This window comes from Aedes aegypti, chromosome 3 (assembly GCF_002204515.2).
Source record: "Aedes aegypti strain LVP_AGWG chromosome 3, AaegL5.0 Primary Assembly, whole genome shotgun sequence".
In the NCBI taxonomy this organism is placed as follows: domain Eukaryota; kingdom Metazoa; phylum Arthropoda; class Insecta; order Diptera; family Culicidae; genus Aedes; species Aedes aegypti.
This window is the reverse complement of record NC_035109.1, coordinates 91554950-91577657: the sequence shown is the minus strand read 5'-3', so window position 1 is coordinate 91577657 and position 22708 is coordinate 91554950. Positions and strand designations below refer to the sequence as shown.

At 38.3% G+C, this 22708-nt stretch overlaps 1 long non-coding RNA gene across 1 annotated transcript in view; it reads right to left on the bottom strand.

Annotated features, from left to right (window-relative positions):
* Positions 1-21475, bottom strand: part of LOC110678553 — a 256206-nt gene extending 234731 nt beyond the window's left edge. The window contains exon 1 of the long non-coding RNA XR_002501730.1: positions 21442-21475. This is a non-coding gene — a long non-coding RNA (uncharacterized LOC110678553). The remainder of the gene's footprint in view (positions 1-21441) is intronic.
* Positions 21476-22708: the final 1233 nt, after the last annotated feature.

Below are 22708 nucleotides of genomic sequence, written 5' to 3'. Positions count from 1 at the left end.
TAGCTTACGTGAAGCAGTAAACCGAGCGATTTAGTGTACACTAATGTCAAAGTAGCTCACTGTTTCTCTAAAATTTCGTGTTATGTTGTGAATTCGATTGCTAGAACTATGAAATAATTGACTAAAGTCATGAACCGTTTCAGTTACTGTCAAAAGTTGATTACAAACGCAATGAGAAAAACCTCTACTGGCAGTTATTGTCGGTAGTAGAGAACGGAATAGTTGCTCACATTTAGGATGTTCTTTTTCAACTCTGTCTTTTATTGAACTGATAATGAAAAGCTAATTATTTGTATATCAATGGTGATTTATTCTTCTTTACGAACAAGCTGTTCTTTGAAAGTCAACTTTGAAATTTATTACAAATTCTTGCTAACTGTAGTTCGCTATTGTTTTTATTTTCGGCCAAACGGTATTCAGCCAAATTATCCTTTCGGCCAAATGGCGTTCGGCCACATGACACGGAACCCTAAATTACATACACTGATAAAAATCCACACGCTTGATCTGTGTGTTTAAAATTATGGATCGATTCATGAACGTCCATATCGATTTGCTATGATTTTCTTGCAAACTTCGTGTGTGATACACATTAAATTCCTGTGTTTTGCTTCATGGATTGATTCATCAACCGACAACAGGGATTCCATATTTTTTCCACATAAGTTCCCGAAGCTTTCTCTTCAGATTCGTATGTGTCAACCTATGGACGCATAGATCATCACTCCAACACGGATTCAGTGTGTTTTGCTTATGGTTATCATGTGCCATAATCATCATTTTCAAGTTGGTCGGTTCATTGATTTGCGCAATGAGATTGTTATGATGAAATCCATGAGCTATGCTATCGATTTCCATGTTCAAAGCTTCTAAATTTTTTGTGATCAACCCATGGGATGCATAGTGAACTGAATTGCGGTTGGACCTCGTGTCGAACGACAGTCATCATCATGCTTCCAAAGAGAAGAAGCAAATTTTGAAGCTGAAAGTGTTAGATGAAAATTTGTGAATTCGATTTTTCTTTTATTAGTGAAGTTGACCGATATACGAGAATTCTACCTTTCTATAAGAAAACATTGATTATAATGTATAGTTTAGTAGAAAAATCGGATTCCACTAACAGATTTTCCTGGCTTTCAGTTTCGAAAAAAATGGAATATGCTTATCCCTGGCTTCCCAAATTATGGATTTGCGGCGCCCCGCTTGTTGCTGGCTCACGGGTTTGAAAAAAAAATCAAGAGAGCTTGCAAGCAGAGGAGCCTCGGATCCATATTTTGGGGAGCAAAAGTTTTTCTACCAAATTTCTTCTTTCAGTCCCATGACATTTATGTTTTATCACACATGACTATCTAAAGCTACTACATTTCGAATTCAATAAGCAAATCAGTTGGTTTTCATGATTTAATATTTGGAAATTCATGTTTGTTTCACATGACAACCTAATGTTGATACACATGTTAATATACCGTGAAATCAATGATGAAATCCATATGGCTACCACACTCAAATCATGTGGTTTTCCTCATTGCGCAAATCTATAAGTAAAACACACGACCTTGACGTGTAGATTTTTCTCAGTGTATCATTTGCAGTAATAGTTTACAATTTTTACAGGTACAGTTGATTTAACCTGCGCATTGAATTGATTTACTTTACTTTACCTAAATATATAGCGAAATTATCGTATAGAAGCAATAAATTATTGTTCGAAATAGTTAGTTATTCTTTTCGACCTTTGTCCCAATGCATAGTGGCCCAGGAATCAGTTTTACTTGTCAAAGTGGCCTATAAACGACTTTTAGAACTTAAAAAAATGCAAATTTGCATGCAAAAAGATTGGTAACATCTATTTTAGTTGAAAAGTTATTGAAGTTTTTGTGATAAAAATAAGTTGTTTTTCAAGGCATCTTCAATTTTGTGATATAATATACAATTTCATTTTGTCTTTTAAATGCTGTCAAAAGATATTTCTTTTTTATATTTTCCCCAATCAGAGACATTCACAGTCAAAGTAGGCATATTTTTGTGAGAAAAACAGAAATAACTCCTACACGGAAAGAAATAACGAGTTTCTTCACTCACACAATTACGCATTTGTGAAAGCTCTAAAAATGTTTCATAGACTTCTTTGATGACATATTTGAATCGGAAACGCTAGAGCCAGAAAACCCGTTTTGTTCGAACCACCCTATATCACCTTAGGAGAAAAGCTCTAAATCAGTCAATTTAAGAGATACAAAAAAAATTTGTTTGGCAAAGTTGCTTGAAATTGATTGGTCTACAAATTTGCTGAAGCATGTCTAATATAATTTCTACAAATAAGAAAGTTACTTACACAATTTCTTTGAAAATGTGGTCCACCCTAATTTTCAATAACATAAACTAATAAAAACAACTTTGTGGAAGACTGTTTTCGTCTAATGCAGGATTTCTCAACCAGTGGTCCGCGGACCCCTAAGAGGCCGTGCCGACTTCTTAGGGGGCCCGCGAAGCCATTGAAGATAAGCTGTTTGAAGATTGATGAATAAATGTAAAAAAAATCTTACCTCGCATGCTTCAGATTTTTTAAACTAAAAAAATTTGTAACATACTTGTAATATTATTTTGTCTGTTGAAGAATATAAACCTCACCGGAATTTTATTAACATTTCTTCTAGTGTGAACTTGAAAATAAAACTACTATCGTTCCTAAGATCCCGAAGTATCCCTAAGAATTTGTTGGCATTTCTTACCTTATATTTGGCAGATATCGACAGATTTTTGGTGAAAACCTTGTAAAATTTCTTAGAAGTTGCTTGGCGATTTATCGGCCAAACAGGAGAAGTTCGAAATTGCTCACCATTTCCACACAAACTACAGGAGTAATCTTCTCGAATCCATCAGCACTGATGAGATATCCTACTAATACCTGGTATAATGATCGTCGGAAGATTTCTGCGTAGAAACTTGACGAATATATGGCAAGATTTTTGAAAACAATTCTTCCAAAAGCAGTAAGTTCACTCCTTATAAATCTATAAGCAAGTTTCTAAAAATATCACAGCTTTTAGAGGTGATATGTATTGGCTACCTAAACAGTATTTGGAAAATTTATTAGCTAGATCATAAAAGCCGAATCTGGTGAAACTTTTAAGATAACTTAACAAATCGCTGGCTTCTCAACAACATGATTTTAGTTAGATTTTGTAATATCCTTTTTAAAAGTTCCTTTCAGAATTCTTGGGATGATGTTTGGTAGACTGCTCCCAAAATACTTAGTGGATCCAGATTATCTTGGAAGGATTCTAGCATTAACTGTAATAAAATACAGACTTTGGGTGATATGTCAAGAATACTTCTTGATTCATAATAAAATTTATGCAATTTTCATAAACCTTCATTTCATTCATTCGTTTTTCGGGGGTCCGTTGGATGTTTGCAGAATTTCAAAGGGGGTCGCGGCTTCAAAAAGGTTGGGAACCACTGGTCTAATGTTTCATTCTAAAGCTCAAAATGCATCAATTTTTTTTTTTGACTTATTGCGAGTCAATTTCCGCAAGTTAGTTTGAAGCAAATCAACTTACTGCTCAGTTAATTGAAAAAGCAAATAGGCAGCTATGAAAGTATATTTATCAAGTCTTAACAGAAACACCCAGAGTTGCAATAACTTTGATTTTGAATGACAAAAAAGTTGGTGTTTTATACGCTTACGAATGATGATAGCAACTCCACCATATGCTCCCTTCAATCGATCACAACGAAAAACAAAAAAGTTTGGAACTTTTTTGAGTCTGGATCCAGGTTTCAAATAAGTTTTAGTAATAACTGCTAGATGTAGGTACATATAAAAAAATTACCGTTGGTTGGAAGAATACAAATTTTTGGAGATACTACCTACCGAACATCAGGTAAAAATAACGTTTCCAACCATCTACCTGTCACCAAACTCCGTAAATTGTCCATAAGTTAGATTTATGGTAGATCTGACCCTCGGTAGCTTCAACAATTGAATTGAAAATTATTTCGACTTTTTTTTAAAGATCCTTACGAATGTTTCTAGCAAGTTGATCCATCGTGCAATTTTTTTTTAAACTCAGTAGAATTTTACCTACATATTTTTGATTGACATCTTATATCAACATATAAAATTAGAGATAAACCAAAATACTGTCTCGAAAAATCTTCAACTGATTCATCCAATTCAAGTCAAGTCACACCCAGAACCAAAAACAGGATGCACCTTTAAACCAGCAGCACCTCGATCCGATTCGCTTCCTCTGTGCCGGGGCGGACCGTGTGCCACACCCCGGAAGGGATTTCCAATCATGCTTCATTATTTATCTAACGTCGTAGCCGTGCCGTTGTTATGTAGTCTCTTTGTAGCTGTTTAAGTGAGCAGCAAATATGGGCTAGCCAGGCCACCAGCAGCCGAGCGATGGATTCAATCTCAGAACAAATAATCTGGCGCACACGGAGAACAAATTGGGAAAACACAAGACAGGAATTTATATCCGAAGGCTTTGCAGTCGACCTTAAACGGAGGAAATTGAACTTGCGGGAGGAAGGGGGAGGTTTTTTCCGAAGCTTAAACTGAAGCTATGTATTGCAAGCTAGGAATGGTCCACCAAGGTGATGGGGTGTGTTTTGTTTGGGCATCGGCTCGGATGCCGAGCTTTTGGGTCTAATCCAAAGGACACAAATTGATGCTATTTGAGGGAGCAGTGCACAGAGAGAGATAAACGAAATTGTATGGCTATTTGAGGAGCAGGCATTCCAATTGGGAGTTGTTATGTGGATAATGTTTTCCTGGGTATTATGGCTCAATGGTGGCATCGATTTAAATTGTTGGTAGCTCAAACATGTTGATATTGATTTCATATCAATCAATTTAAGGAGGTTAGAAATAAACCGGTTTGTTTTTCTGTTCTGTTTCTGTTCTGTTTCTGTTCTGTTTCTGTTCTGTTTCTGTTCTGTTTCTGTTCTGTTTCTGTTCTGTTTCTGTTCTGTTTCTGTTCTGTTTCTGTTCTGTTTCTGTTCTGTTTCTGTTCTGTTTCTGTTCTGTTTCTGTTCTGTTTCTGTTCTGTTTCTGTTCTGTTTCTGTTCTGTTTCTGTTCTGTTCTGTTCTGTTCTGTTTCTGTTCTGTTTCTGTTCTGTTTCTGTTCTGTTTCTGTTCTGTTTCTGTTCTGTTTCTGTTCTGTTTCTGTTCTGTTTCTGTTCTGTTTCTGTTCTGTTTCTGTTCTGTTTCTGTTCTGTTTCTGTTCTGTTTCTGTTCTGTTTCTGTTCTGTTTCTGTTCTGTTTCTGTTCTGTTTCTGTTCTGTTTCTGTTCTGTTTCTGTTCTGTTTCTGTTCTGTTTCTGTTCTGTTTCTGTTCTGTTTCTGTTCTGTTTCTGTTCTGTTTCTGTTCTGTTTCTGTTCTGTTTCTGTTCTGTTTCTGTTCTGTTTCTGTTCTGTTTCTGTTCTGTTTCTGTTCTGTTTCTGTTCTTTAAGTTAGAATTCAGTACATTGCATTCCAGAAACGATGCGACCACTGGATTTGTTCGCAACTAAGACAAAATCGCACCACTGAATTGGAAAATTTGATCCGATCCAACCAATCCGCAAAGGGCCCCATTTCATCTAACTGTACACCAGCACGAACTTATCAACTGAGATTGGATTTCGGGTTCTGTTCAGACCGACATGCATTTTCAGATCACCGGATAATTACCGGGCAGAATCGTGCTCAGAACTGTGTCACCGGGATTAGATGGAACCGTCGAAGTAAATATTGTTTGCCTGCTTTAATCAGCTCTTGCTGATTGCTTGGCGATGTTGAGAGCAATTTGCAAGTTACACAAGCTACGTTTCCAGCGAGAATGCACCGGCAATCAGCATCAGTCAGGTGCAGTGTTTCTTATGATGCTGTTTAGCGCTATATTTGAAGAGGCAAATTAAAATCAGTTTTCCTCGAATGGCGTAAAATCGTCACAGCGTCGAACTCGATGAAAGTTTCTGTTTGAGGAAATCGTGACTTCAAAGAAGATGGTTCTTAATTAAACTACACTCGAAAAATTTGTATTTATTTTATGTGTTGGAAATATCCTAATTATACTTTTAAATTAGATCTTTGAATTGTAGCAACGGTTCTCGAAGGGTAATATCCGACTTAATCAGTACATATTCTGAAAATTTTTCCTACCAAATAAAGCTCATAAAGCAAAAAGTTATGCTTAGTTTCCGACAACGCCCGTTTCCTCTTTTGCTTACGGTTAATCCTGCCAACAGTCAACCTATCCAGACTAATGATGGTTTCGCCTAGGAAATCCTGCTCCTGTGCGGAACCAGAAACTCATAATCCCTTACAATCTACACCGAAACACGCCTTCGGGCTTCCAAGTATCAAAACCGAAGCCAGAGTAGTAGTAGGTGCTTTACCTATTTCACAAACTGACATTCAGTGTCCTACCAAAAACCGGGGCACTGAGGCTCGATATTCGATTCGATTTTATAGCTCCCTTCAGACCGGAGCATCGCATTATCACTCCATACAGGGGAGGTTTTGCAATGAATATTGTTGTCTTCTAGAAGTGGCTGCTGTCGAAAAAGTAGATCTCCGGTGCGGAAATAACACAATGTATGGTAGTTAGTACTTTACGAGGGAGGATTATAGATAAAGGAACACTTTTTGGTATCGTAATCCGGAGTAACATTGATTATCATTCACTTTTAGAATTATTATAAATCACGCCTATCTTTAGGCGTGTTCCATGGTTCAAGGAACACGCCTAAAGATAGGCAATTTTCTAAGGAAACTTTGCATTCCTTGATTTTGCTGATTTCCATTCGTTGATTTTCCTGAATTGAATTTACTTTTGAAAATTTTGACAGCGGAATCATTTCCAGCAATCCATTTTTAGTGAAAATAAATTTTTACTTGCAAATTTTATTTGCAGACTCATGTAAAGCGAGAGAGATCACCCCGATCAATGTTACCCCATTTTACGGTACCCACGGAGTTAAAACAGGTGGAAGGCAGATACTGGATTTGCACCCAGCTTCGAAAATTGGATGGAAATCGTCCTGATCATCACCACCATCATCATCATCATTATCGGTTCTAGGCCGTCATCCATTGTGACGGTGATTTTGGGCCTAATTGGATGTTGGGTGGATTACATACATACATACAGGCTGACGACGAGAGCAGGAAAAACCGATCGAAATGACAACGAGATGGCAGCCGGGATTAAGGTTATCGCCATGGATGACGCCGGAGATTGAGAAGAACGGACCCGGGGTTTGTACGTGTGCATAATAAATAAGGATTTATTCGATGGTACACTGGGGAGGGTGGGGGTTGCGTGACGGTGTGGCTTGATTTATATCATAATGAAAACTTTGGACCACGGGTGATGGTTATTGATGAGGGAATTATTTAGAGAAGCAGATCTTTTTATGCTTTTTTTACCAAAACCAACAAATTTCCCATAGCTATTACACTGCGGAATAAGTTTTTGTATCAAGCAACTAAATGTCGCTCCTTTCTAAATTTGAGGTCGCATGAATCTACTCTCATTTTTTTCAAAAATGTGATAGCACGTCTGGTTTTTGAGATATTTGCTAATGAAAATGAATTACTTCTTAACTTGCGTACAAGTTTACAGCTTGTATGCTGGTTTTTGTGCCTTATTTACTATACAAATCAGTTTGTAGATGCTAAGGAATACGAAACAGTAAACTATGTAATACGTTCATGACTAAAAAGGTATTTTTCTATGATTTGGAATAATATTGTATCGATGTTATATCAGGATTTTGTTTTATCAAGCTATATTTTATACAAAACACAAAGTCTTATTTTGCATTCTCGGTGAATTCGTTTGACAAAATAATTATAAATCCAGGCTTTGGAAAATTTAACGATCATTGACACACGGGTCAAAATGTCATCCAATTGATTCGCCTGCATTCACACAACACGCATAACATTTCGTGAAGATCACGAGCGACGATAGAAAAATGCACTGTTTGGCGCTGATCATTGTGTGTCACCACTTGTAATATTCACTGACAAATTCTAATTCTGATCAATGAACAGAGGCCAATATTTTCCATTTTATGTGCTATGTTTGCAACCAAATCGAACACCCCGATCCAATAGATTATAAATAAGTCGTTTAATGTTGCATTACCAGAAAATATGAAAGTTATTACCAATTTTATGCAAAACATAAATCACCTGAATGGCTAGAAACCGTCCTGGTTGAATTGCTACTCTTGATCGCTCTCTTGCTACGTGTCAAACGAGAGAGTGAATATCAACATTCATAAGGCTCTCCGATTGCGATGTGCCACGAACTGTTATGATTCATGAACTGTTACACTCTCTGAATATAGTTCGATCGTAAAATTTGAATCAAAATTCAAACATTGAATAAATCATGGTTACAAAATTCAATTGAACTTATATAATCAGTGTTTAGAACAACTTTTACGACTTACAGCATAAAATTGAGACTTGCTAGAATATTTACTAGAGACACATGATCTTTTAGGAACGCTGAATATAAAATAGAATTGAAAAATAACGAGTCTGTTCCGTACGGAACGAGCCGTAAAGGAGTGCGACTCAAATCAATAGGATGCTCTTCACGCAGTTACCAATACGTCGCAAACCGCACAATCAGGATGTCTACTCATTTACTGTAATGAAAATACCTGAGATTTCCAGATTTTTCCAGGTTTAAAAAAAAACAATTCCAGCATCTAGAAATTCTTAAAAGATTGACGAATAGTTCATTTTACATGACTGAACATTTATTAAAAAAGCCTCAAAGCACTTAAACAAAAAAAAACGATATCCTATTAAGATTTTTTTATTTTAATAAACAAATATGTTATTATAATTAAATTGATATTTGTTCTAAACGTATAAACAATGTAAGAAAAAAAGTGATGATTTTTCATTTGATTTCCATAAAAAAGAATGAATTATTCTTAACAAATAATCTGAAAGTGCCATTAATCATCAACATCAGATATGAAGAAAATAGTCAATTAGAACTTAATGAAAAAAAAAACAACTTTTTCCTTAGCATGGGATTCTGAATTATGGACATCAGCGATACACCCACAAAAATTCTCTAGAGAGCGTTTTGAATTTTTTCCAAGGATGTTTTATTTTGTATCTTGATGCAATCAGGTCTGATAGCGTTTGATTGTCTTGGAAATAAAAATTGCAGATACCTTTTGTCTGAAAACAATAACATAAAAATAAAAATAATAAAAGAGAATGAATAGCGAATTGTAAATACAAAAACAAATCCATCGCCATGTGATTTTGGTTCCTCATTTGAACAGACATTTATAGATTCTAAGACTTTTTTGGTGTTCCTTGACATTACGACTGCTCGTTCTACTGTGAATTTTTTTCACATATTACTCCAATCATCGAAGTCCAATGATCTATTCAGTAGTTTGTTTTGTGATTTTTCAAGAACTCTATAAAAAAATCTTTCAAGAATTTAGTTTCAGATACCTTCAAGAATTCAATCTGGAGTTGAACCATAAACTAAAAGGACATTTATATTCTCAAGACATATATCCATTGATTCCCATACGACTTTCTGTAACATTCTTATTCATTCAGAAATTTCTGTTCTCGGAAATTAAAATGATTTTATTTTTGGCTTAAATCTTGACTCATAACACGCATATGAGAAAAGTTTTTTATGATTTTTGATACGTTTTTGTATTATTGAAAATTGTTTGAAAAATTGTATTCTTATATAACCTACAAATGCCTGGGATTGATTAAACGTGTATTATAAAAAATCGTACCTTTAAATTTTTCTAAGATCAAACTATCACAGAAGAAGAGCCTTATGGTACTGAAATGATTTCAAATCTGTTTTTCCGTTAGTTACACGGAAAATAAAAAATGTTCCAGAAAAAAATAATAAATTCATATTTTCAAAAGTATAGTTAAAACTCAAACTTTTATTATTGTAAAGAATCAGTAACCAGAAGAGGCTTCAAGAAAACATTGCAAAGGATAGGGATGTTCAAAAATAAAAATACTAAAAATCAAAAACCAAAATTCATAAATTTGCGAAGAAAAATAAATCATTGCCCAAACCGTGTTTAGTATGATTTTAAATAACGAAAAATAATATTTAGATCGAAAACAAAAATTTGGGTATTGGAGGGTTAATTTTCCGAAGAAATCCTAAAAACTTCAAGTTATTCTTCAAGAGATGTCTCCGGGAAATGCCAAGAATTTGTTTTAGATTTTTTTGGAGAAAATTTTGAGAAAAAACCGCTTGGAATTTCCAAAGAAAATTTTGGTGTGGGTTCGAAGCATACCTCGAAGATTTCTGTAAGAACTCCTGTACTCTTGATGAAATTCTTCTTAAGATTTTACTTGTTAAAAAACTAATATAACTGAAACCTAAAATGCTAATATAACCTCGCATCTCTGAATAATGTCCTACAATACTTTTTGAAGAAATTCTTTTAAGGAATTCGGAGAGACCACCTGAAGAAATTTAAGTATGAATAAATATAAAAATACCTATAAGAATGGTTGTACAGGTTGGACTCGATTATCCGGAGTATCGATTTTTTTTCATTCCGGATAATCGAATTCTCCGGATAATCGAATCACTAAGAAAAAGAATTAAAACTTCGATAAAATAACATAAATATTATCTTTTTTCATTGTTTTATCTATATTATGCGGTGGCGTGGCCAGAATTTATTTCTGGGAACAGTAGGGGTCTTTACAAAGAAAAAACAAATTTTTTCAGCATACACAAAAACCACTTTTTAAAATCCTCCTTTTCTTAAATACGTTTAAAACTGCAAAACAATTCATTTTGTAATATTGCAATACCAAATTATCTCAGATTTATGCATAAAAATTGAAAAACAAGAACATCAAAAAACAAATTCCGGATAATCGAGTCTAAAATTCCGGATAATCGAATCCCGGATAATCGAGTCCCCGGATAATCGAGTCTCCAGATAATCGAGTCCGACCTGTAGTAATAAGTGATGTGGAACTTTGAATATAGTTTTGAACAATCCACGGAGTTTGGATATATTATTTGAAAAAATATTATAGAAATGTGGTGTGCTGTGGTTCAACCGGAATATTTTAACGAAATGCTGGAGAAATTCTGAGAGGAATTTCTGGAGGAATTTCTGAAGGAATTTTTTGAGGTATTCTTGGAAAAGTTTATAAAAGATTTCATCTGAAGGATATTCTGGAACAATTTCTGAAAGTAATCGTGGATACATTTTTCAAAGAATTCATATGAAAAATTAAATCGGCATAGGTATAGAAACCTTACAATATCTTGGACAAGTATCGAAACTATGAAATAAACCTTTGCTGAAGATCTTTTTTAGGATATGTTGTAGGTCACCTAGAAGTAACAGCTGGAAAAATCGATGAATGAATCAGTGTAAAAACATCTGGAGGAAATCCTGGGATAATCGCCATTTATTTTCATCCCTTGTAAAATTGCTGGTAGCATCCCTGGAGAAGTTCATAAAGGTATTGTAGAACGACTAGTGATTTTGCAATACCTGAAGTATTCCTGGAAATTTCCTCCAGAATTTGTGAAATAGTCGACAAACTTTTTTGTGTAAACAATTTTGGAATGTCTTCAACTAAATTTCATATGCTGAATGAACGACACCCAATTGTGGGAACTAAACTTGCCTTTAGCAACTTTTCACTCTTAAGTTTTGCATCCTTATCTAAACATGTTTTATGTTGTATGAAAAAAAATCGTTAAAAAAATTAAGGACTGAACATCTGTAGTAGCGTCTTTACAGCGGCCAAACATTTTTAAGATTGAAAAGATTCTCTGTCACGAAAAAGACACATTCTACCTTGTATTTCTGATTCAAAATAATTTCCCTGATTATGACCGAAATTTCCTGAGAATTTCAGGTTTCTTCCAGGTTGAATAAAATTCCCTGATAATTCCGATTTGAGGCACTCACCCGAGTGCAGCCCCTTACACGACCCACCCTACTGCAGCCTCTGTGGTCGAGAGTTCCCACAGCGAGCGAATGAACTCCGTGAGATACCGAATGACCTCGTGAGTTCCAATACAACGAGCGAGTGACCGCGCATCGTGACTTCTACAACATTCCGCGTGCTTGTGTGGCGCGGTGTTATAAATACGCAACACTTGCCCGCTTCAAGTTAGTATCGTTTCAACCGCCGCGAATTATACATCGAAGTAAAGTGGTCCGAAAGTGAAAGTGAATAGTGAACAGGAGTGTAAATAGTAGTGAAATAAAGTGGTAGTGCACAGTGAAGTAGCAGAATTAGTGGTGTTGTTCCTTTCATCCGAAAAAATATAGTCCACCATGACCCGAACGGAGTTGGCCTCGGTTAACGCACCAACAGAATCCGTTAACTGATTACTCTTGATTTTCTGTACAAATCTTCAAAAAAAAATTTTTTCAGCTTATAAGGACCTTCGGAATCATTTTTTCAACATTGACGTCCTTCAAGCTCATAAGGATCTTGAAATAAAACGGTTTTTGAAATTTTCAACGAATTACTGCCACCTAGCGGACTAATTATAAAGCAATTTGGACATGACCGGACAAATCTTACCTTTTTTAAGGCGAAGTAGGCCGTCATTAAAATGTGTACGCGTCGTTGATGATTGTTGCTCATTCATCTCACGAGTTTTGCACTGACACAACTGAAAAAGTATCAGCATACTTTATGCATGTCGGTGCGTACAGTGATACTTTTTTCAAGTCAATATAAACTATCAAGAATGAGTTTTATCATTTTGAAATTGCACGCTGCAAAGTCATCATTGCTACCAAAACGAATGTCGGGCTACTTCGCTCTAGGAAGAAAACTTTCAACAAAAGCTCCATCAATCTAGCCAATCGAGATTTTGAGAAAAATTATTGCTATTGGTATCATCTAGCGAGAAAATACTGCATGTTTTGTTCCACTGTCAGACAATTGATACTCTGTTGATAAACTTTGCCAAAAACACCATTTTTTCTACGTAATTAGGATTTCAAGAAAAAACGGTTTATACAATTTAAGAACAGTATAGCGGACGAATGGAGAAGTATATTTGCTAAAACACCATTACGTCATCCTTCTAGGGAAAAGATCTTAGACTTCATTAAATGGTAGTGACCTTGTCACCACCTATTAAACGAATTCCGAATTCAATGAGCCCCTCTACAGTTCCTAACATTAGGAACGATCCCATCTTTTGAGCTCATCGGGTTTTGAAATACAGGAGGCCGTATTTGATTACCTCTAGCAATCACGGTAACCGACACTAGCGATCAAACGAATGTACGAATGAAAAATGTCATTTGAATGTAGCTGACCACGATGGCGTTACCAGAAAACGGTACGGTTTTGTTCTCTTTTATCATGTTTCAAAACAAGGGCTGCTTTCTTTGTATGTGTGTCACATTCGACATAGCAAGCAAGATCAAGCTATTATTGTTGTTTATGGTTGGAGATTTCTGAAATGTACCGTTTTGACTCATATTCCGAATGATAGACATAAATTAGCAGGTATCTGTCAAAATTTCAATTTCTTCGCAAAACTTATCCGTTAGCTGTTGGGTGTGACGATAATAATGTTGATTCAATTAGTTTCGTATTGGTTTTGCGTAAAAGTATGTAACAACATTTTGATTCAAATGCCGAACATTGTGTTCATTCTGTCTCATATTCCGAACACCTTGATTCAAAGGTATAAAACAGATTAAAAGACGTTAAAACTGAATTCCAAATGACTGCCATCTCCTGACAATTTGGTGACATATTTCAGTGAGGTATTTCAACCAAAGCGCCATACAAAAACAAAGTGTTCGGAATATTAGTCTGTTTGGAATTTGGGACAGAACGGTATGCAAAATTCATGGTTTTTGGAAATGACATCGTGTCAAACGACATTCATTTCACAATTTTTGTATTTCTCGATATTCATTTTACCGTTCTTTTGCTATGTGTAAAAGGTGAAATTTTAAAAATGTTTGAGAATTCAATCTCCCATATGGTCCTTACCATCCTTACCATAAAAATAGTGTTCTGTGAAATTTTCAGCTTTCTAGGTGGTGATTTAAAGGTGGCCCAAAGACAATGTAGGTTTATATGGAAATTACTATGGAGAAATTTTGAGATATGTTCCAAACACGCTAGTACTGTAATGTAAGTACAAACTTATTATCCCATAGTAAAAACTCATTTTTCAAACCATAATAAAGAAATTTGCTGAAGAGAGAAATTCAATCCGATGGATAGCAGAAGAGATATTCATGAGTTTGTTTGCTATTATTTAGCTTAATATGGGATTATAGCCCAAATGCAAAATCACAAACAAAACTAGCTCAAAAGAGATTTGTTTCTTCAGCAACATCCTTCATAAGGGTTTGAACAATGTATTGTATGTAGTATTAGCGTGTTTGGAAAACTTCTCAAAATTTCTATAGCAATCTATTTGCTTAAGGACATAGACGCTTGAGTACCAAAATGGCCTCCAATATGGCATTTTCCTCCCCTCTTCACTTTCCGCTCCCCCTGCCGCACTACTCACAAACCACTGTGGGAGAAAAAAAACTGTCTAAAAAGGTAAAAAAATCACGCCTGGTGCAAACAATGCTTATAATTTTGGTCAAAAAACATATTTCCACTACAAAATAAAATAAATTGTGTTGATGTGTTGATGTATTAATATCGACAATAATACCTTTGTATGGTTGGTAAATGGCTGGGCATGGCGTACCATTGGTACCTCGCGTACCTACAGGAATAAAATAGACCCCATTGTGTGGTCCTTAGCCTCTTGCCCAGCAACTCCTATCCCTACCTCCTCGTGGTACTGGCCGGGGTACGAGTAACCTTGGGGAAGATCGGGTAACCAACCCCCGGTGGGAACTTTGGTCGTATGCTGACAGGGAAGGGGGGGTTTGCTTCTGCAAACCTTGAGCGTCTGTACTCCATGTTAGGAGCGGCTCACAACAGCGTCTGTTCCCCATGTCAAGGGCGGCTGATCATCGTCCGAGTGCCAGAGAAGGACTCTAAGCTAAACTGCGCACTATGGCCCTCCGAACATATAGGGGGAATGGTCCTCCGGAAATCTAGGGGGTTGGTGTCAGGCCCTGCAAGCCAGCCGTAAAAATATACCAGCACAGGAACGTCAACGAGAGATTACGGACCGGAACAATCGGCAAAGACCACAGCGACGAAAATGGACTTGCGATTGGAAACTCGGTACGTGGAACTGCAAATCTCTCAACTTCATCGGAAGCACACGCATACTCTCCGATGTACTGAAGATCCGCGGTTTCGACATCGTAGCGCTGCAGGAGGTGTGCTGGACAGGTTCGATGGTGCGAACGTTTAGAGGTAATCATACCATCTACCAGAGCTGCGGCAACACACGTGAGCTAGGAACAGCTTTTATAGTGATGGGTGATATGCAGAGGCGCGTGATCGGGTGGTGGCCGATCAACGAAAGAATGTGCAAGTTGAGGCTCAAAGGCCGGTTCTTCAACTTCAGCATCATAAACGTGCATAGCCCTCACTCCGGAAGCACTGATGATGACAAGGACGCATTTTACGCGCAGCTCGAACGCGAGTACGACCGCTGCCCAAGCCACGACGTCAAGATCATCATAGGAGACTTAAACGCTCAGGTTGGCCAGGAGGAGGAGTTCAGACCGACGATTGGAAAGTTCAGCGCCCACCGGCTGACGAACGAGAACGGCCTACGACTGATAGATTTTGCCGCCTCCAAGAACATGGCCATTCGCAGCACCTACTTCCAGCACAGCCTCCCGTATCGATACACCTGGAGATCACCACTGCAGACGGAATCACAAATCGACCACGTTTTGATCGATGGACGGCACTTCTCCGATATTACCGACGTCAGAACCTATCGTGGCGCTAACATTGACTCCGACCACTACCTGGTGAGGGTGAAACTGCGCCAAAAACTATCCGTCATTAATAATGTACGGTATCGACGCCCGCCTCGGTATAACCTAGCGCGACTGGCCCAACCGAACGTCGCTGCCGCATACGCGCAGCATCTCGAGGTAGCGTTGCCGGAAGAGGGCGAGCTTGACGAAGCCCCTCTTGAGGACTGCTGGAGCAACATAAAAGCAGCCATCAACAACGCAGCCGAGAGCATCGTCGGGTACGTGGAAAGGAGAACATGTGACGATTGGTTCGACGAAGAATGCAGGCAGGTTTTGGAGGAGAAGGATGCAGCGCGGGCTGCAATGCTGCAGCAAGGAACGCGACATAACGTGGAGCGATATAAAAGAAAACGAAAGCAGCAAACCCGCCTATTCCGGGACAAAAAGCGCCGCCTGGAAGAAGCGGAATGTGAAGAAATGGAACAGCTGCATTGTTCACAAGAAACGCGAAAGTTCTACGAGAAGCTTAACGCATCCCGAAAAGGCTTCGTGCCGCGAGCCGAAATGTGTAGGGATAAGGACGGAAGCATCTTGACGGACGGACGTGAGGTGATTGAAAGGTGGAAGCAGCACTACGATGAACACCTGAATGGCACGGAGAACACAGGCGCCGAGGGTCACGACAGCGGAGGAGGTGGCTATGTCAGCACGGCGGATGAAGGAAACCAACCTGCCCCCACATTGAGGGAAGTTAAGGATGCTATCAACCAGCTCAAGAATAACAAGGCCGCTGGTAAGGATGGTATTGGAGCTGAACTCATCAAAATGGGCCCGGAGAGGTTGGCAGCCTGTCTGCACCGGCTGATTGTCAGAATCTGGGAAACGGAACAGCTGCCGGAGGAGTGGAAGCAAGGGGTCATATGCCCCATCTACAAAAAGGGTGACAAACTGGAATGTGAAAACTATCGTGCGATCACTATCCTGAATGCCGCCTACAAAGTGTTATCCCAGATTATCTTCCGTCGTCTATCACCAATAACAAATGAGTTTGTGGGAAGTTATCAAGCTGGTTTCATCAACGGCCGCTCGACAACGGACCAAATCTTCACTGTACGGCAAATCCTCCAAAAATGCCGTGAATACCAAGTCCCAACGCATCACTTGTTCATCGATTTCAAAGCGGCTTATGATAGCATCGACCGCGAAGAGCTATGGAAAATCATGGACGAGTACAGCTTTCCCGGGAAGCTCACAAGACTAATAAGAGCAACGATGGACGGTGTGCAGAATAGCGTGAAGATTTCGGGCGAACATTCCAGTTCGTTCGAATCCCGCCGGGGACTTCGACAGGGTGATGGACTTTCGTGCCTGCTGTTCAACATCGCGCTAGAAGGTGTCATGCGGAGAGCCGGGTTCAATAACCGAGGTACGATTTTCACAAGATCCAGCCAATTTGTTTGCTTCGCGGATGATATGGATATTGTCGGCAGAACATTTGGAACGGTGGCTGACCTGTACACCCGCCTGAAACGTGAAGCGACAAAAGTCGGCCTGGTGGTGAATGCGTCAAAAACAAAGTACATGCTGATAGGCGGAACCGAGCGCGACAGAGCCCGCCTGGGAAGCAGTGTTACGATAGACGGGGATACTTTTGAGGTGGTTGATGAGTTCGTCTACCTCGGATCCTTGTTAACGGCTGACAACAACGTTAGTCGTGAAATACGGAGACGCATCATCAATGGAAGTCGCGCCTACTATGGGCTCCAGAAGAAGCTGCGGTCGAGAAAGATTCACCCTCGCACCAAATGTACCATGTACAAAACGCTTATAAGACCGGTGGTCCTCTATGGACATGAAGCATGGGCCATGCTGGAAGAGGACCTGCAAGCACTTGGAGTGTTCGAACGAAGGGTGCTTAGGACGATCTTTGGCGGAGTACAGGAAAACGGTGTGTGGCGGCGGAGAATGAACCACGAGCTCGCTAGGCTCTACGGCGAACCCAGTATCCAGAAGGTTGCGAAAGCCGGAAGGGTGCGCTGGGCAGGGCATGTTGCAAGACTACCGGACAACAATCCTGCAAAGATGGTGTTCTCGTCGAATCCGGTTGGCACAAGAAGGCGAGGAGCACAGCGAGCGAGGTGGCTTGATCAGGTGCAACAAGATCTGGAGAACGTGGGCCAAAATCGAAGTTGGAGAGACACAGCCATGGACCGAGTAAATTGGCGTAACATCGTTAACGAGGTTTTATCAAATTAATTGATGTAACACCAACTAAATAAATAAAAATAATAATACCTTTGTATGGAACGTGTACAAGTAATACTTCGTACTTAATTCTGTGGTTGATTGATTGGTGGTTGATATACATAGAACATGATGATTTATATCCGGCCGGCGCACATAACACTGTTCTCTGCCTTGTTGGGTGGCTCGAGTGCTTCAGTGGGTTGTTCGAGTGGGTGGCAACATTATGTTCACGTGCTCAATCAACTTTCACCTTAATTTGCCGCAGAATTTTAACGTCAAACAATATGTAACAATAACGATATATAAATTCCATATGAACATCGATAAAATCAGTGTGCTATAAAACTTTTGCGACCTATAGCACAAATTTGTGAAGTGCAAAAACAGTTCTGAGAACAGCATCAGATTAAGCGACCTCAATTAAAAATATGTCATAGTTACAAGCAGTGTTCTCCCAATTGTTCCTCATTTTACTGAAAAAATATCTTTTATTAGCCATTACTTCATAAATGCTCAATCGATTCCAAATATTTTTCCTCAATACTGTTGAAGCCAATTTAGTTGTTTTGGAATTGTGCGTCTTACTTATTCAACAAAAATCACCTAAAAACATGTACAAAAAACAGTAGATTACGAAACAAGTTGCAGAATGATGATTTTTACAGCACGAGCAGCAAATTTATCCTACGAGACTTGCCGAGTAGGATAATTACGACGAGTGCTGTAAAAATCGAGTCCTGCAACGAGTTACGTACAACATTTTTTTGTAAAAAAATGTTGTGTTGTGTATTTCGATAAGAAATTTCAAAAATGAATTTTATAGCATGTTTTATTATTATTATAGCTTTATTAAGGAGATTTTCAGCCCTAGGCATAGCATGTTTTCCTTTACAATGCTTCAATGGACATCTTTGCAGGAAGAAAGGAAAAAAAGAACGTCCCTTTCATAAAATAAAACGTAAAAAGCACGAAGAATTTCAATTTTTTTATATGAGCCGTAACGCTAGACGCCACTCCCTTCTCCCCATAGAGCGTTACGTTATTTGTGGATGGCGCCTTAGGTACAACTAGAGATGGGCAAAAAGATTCAGCGGCTCAGCGGCTCACAAAGAACGAGCGAACTGAATCTAGAGAACGGAAAAAGAGCGGTTCACTCTGTTTTGCGCGACATGTATCTTACCTTCCGTATATTTCGATCTCTTATTCTTCGTACATTCTTCCTCAAAACTATCAATATAGCCGCAACCTATTCATGGAACTTTTTATTCGCTTTGGCAGTGGGGTTTTTTGAAAGCTACTGAGTTTTTATTTAGTCACAATATGCGTCGTACTGATGCGCTTCGTATTGAAATGTTTCAGACAATTTGGCCGAGAAAAAAAACCATGCCAAGCTTAATCATGGATGTGCCCAACTGCCCAAGTAACAATTTTAGTTTTACGAATTACTTCCAGGGTGCTATAAATAAACACACATAAAACCACGGTCAAGGAACTTTTGCTTTCATCGCATCCTCCAAAACCTTTTGTAGGCTAGAACGTGACTAGATGGCCCACCCTAAAAGAGGCTATGAAGTGTATATTTATGTCACACAAAAAGAGCAAAATAGCATTAATGGAAGCTATTTTGAGGGCGCCTAGATGAATGTCGCTTAATCTTGTGAATGATTTTATCATAACGTCGATCTTGCCGGATTTATTCCAACGTAAACAAAACAAAATAAGACTGAAAACACGTCTGAAATAATTTATTTCGCAGTGCTTTTTATTTGAAGTGATTTGTTTGGATATTATGCTCAAGTATTTAGTGCCGAGTGAGATTTATTGTGAAATGTGATGAGAAAGAAGTAAATTTGCATGTGCCCCCTCTGAAAGTGGCAGATTTCTAGTTATTCAGCAATTGCTAAAATAAATCGCCAGGTGAAGAATGCAACATTTCTTGGTTTGATTGGGCAGTAATTGTGCTTTGAGTTATATTCAGTCAGTTTAATCATCACACCATAGCATCTTACGAGCACATTCATGAAGATATTATATCAATCTTTTATCATAGCCGTCACAAATAAGTATCATTCAGCCACCACTAACAGTTTATGCTACAATAAAGCAGGTTTTGTAGCCACAAAATTTTAACTTTATAGTTTGTCTCTAAAAGGTTATGAAAACAACTGATAGCTGACTTACAAAATATCATCTTCTAGCAACATTAAATGTCGCTTCTATAGCTACCATAGCATTCACGTAACTGTCATAAAACATTAATAAATCCACACGAATGCCAAATTGCTGTGGAATTGTTACTTGGGTGGTTTTGCACCCTCCCTACTCGGCTGATTTCCCCTACCCGTACTAAAAGGAAGAAGAAAAATGTGCTTTGCCATTCAAGTGGGCACTTTTTCTCACTCTATCATCCATCATGCCTGCATCCAAGTGGGCCGAGCATATTAGTTGAGAGTGCAGAGCAGCACTAAACTGTGTTTGAATGTTTGCCGTGGCGCGCAATGCAAGGCATGTGTCAACCGGGTCAAATGTTATAATGAAGCCATGAAACGAACGAAAAAGTTCGTTCGTTTTTCGGGTTTTCGTGCTGATCAAATGAATCGAATCTTGCAAAAAAAAAAAAAACCACGGATCACACGTTCTATTTAGTGATCTGGAACTTTTGAATGGCTCCGATTATTTTTGCCCATCTCTAGTTACGGCTTACCGATATCAAATTATATTTGAATATTGAGCAATTTTTTTTAGAAAATGTCATATCCGATAATAACTCATATATGCGCACAGTTTTAGTAAATTTACAAATGATAGCGTCTAACCCATTAGCGTTTTATGTTGGGTATTTTCTATAGTAAATTTTACAAATTTGAAATTATGAAAAGTACAGGATGCCTCGATACTAAATACAGGACAATGTTCTAATACACGGAAATAGGCGAGGATTTACGAAAAATGGCTGGCAACACAAATGCTTAAGGCCATACGTGTTAAACTATCAACATTTAGAAGGCTGTAACTTTAAGCAGTCATTTTAAGCACATTACTTTTTCGGCAGAGTTGTTAAAAATAAAAAAGAAATTTGTGTTTTGGAGTAAAAAGAAATTGGATATAGAAAAAATACAAAAAGATCATCCCACATAAAATCTCATCCGAATTTCATTCGCGACGTTACGAAACCGCTCGAACCTAAATTTTGCACAATTATATGGGGCCCACATAAATTTAAGGTACTTTGACGAAATACTTTGATCTGAAAAGCAGGTCATTACCCCCCTCTCATTTACACTAATCAATTTGACTTACCACAGTGTTATGGAGTTAGTTTGGGTGCGTTTTCTGAAAGTAGGAGAGATAAACATTTCGTTAGTAATTTTATCAACAAACAAATAGCTTTATTTAATTTTGCTGCGCAACAATGTATCAACTAAACAAATCTGCAAAAATCAATTTATTTGGTTTGAATACCGCTGAACAATAGCGCGGAAAAATTCCGTCAACATTACCTTCCCCTAGCCTTCGATGCCACATTGAGCAAACATGGGTCGAATCAATTGAATAGCATCCATAATAGCAAAAAAGAACAAATCCGATCAGAATGACGCAGGATTTTCATATATAAAACCACCATCAATTTATTCCCTTTTTCCCTTCCAAAAATGTGGCGTCCAAAAAATATCCTCTTCAGGGTGACGTGTATTCTTTTTTGAACGCTACCCACCGGCACACAGAGGTCCAGTTTTCTGGAAATCTGGCTAAAACGCAATTTCCAAACACCTTATAAGTCGAAAAACGAAATCAAATATCCATGCTTAACATCAGATGGTTAAGAGAATATATTATGCCAAAATAGGGGTCTCTTTACCCTTTAGTGATTAATGTCTGCTACAAAGCAAAGTAATGCTGAAGGTGCCTGGGTTCTACTTTCGATGGGTTCAGGATCTCTTTGTAATGGGAATTTTCTTGACTTCCCTGGGCATGGAGTATCATCGTACCTGGTCAATGATATAAGAAGTCGAGGAAATTTCCAATTCGAAAAGATCCTCGATCAGCGGGATTCGAACCCACGATCCTCAGCTTGGTCTTGCTGAATAGCTGCGCATTTATCGCTATGGCTATCTGAGTCCCGAAATTCGTAAAATAGTTTGAGTGCCATGATATTTTTTTCAAATCTGGACCACTGTGCGGCACTATATCAGAGCACAAAAGGTCAGTCCCGATCGGGCGGGAGCACAAAACGATTATAACGCCAATAATGTTTGTTGGCTGGGGCCTTTCGGATCATGTTAAAAATGATAAACACAATGAGAGAGAGAGGAAAAATATTAAAAGTAGCAACGCGCTGCTAGTCAGTGCCGGAAGAATAGCCAGGCTCTCCGGAATTTGGGGCAACGTCACGATAAGGTTGAACAACAATGCGTTTTGTTCACTTTTCACCCAAACATGTCTGCCTGAAAAGGGTAAAATTTGAAAAGTTTGCTCGTCGTTTCGCGGGTGTGAAGTCGGTAGAATAAAGATGATCAGACAAAAAAAAACAAACTCCACGCAAAAAGTGTACAGTGGGAACTGTGCA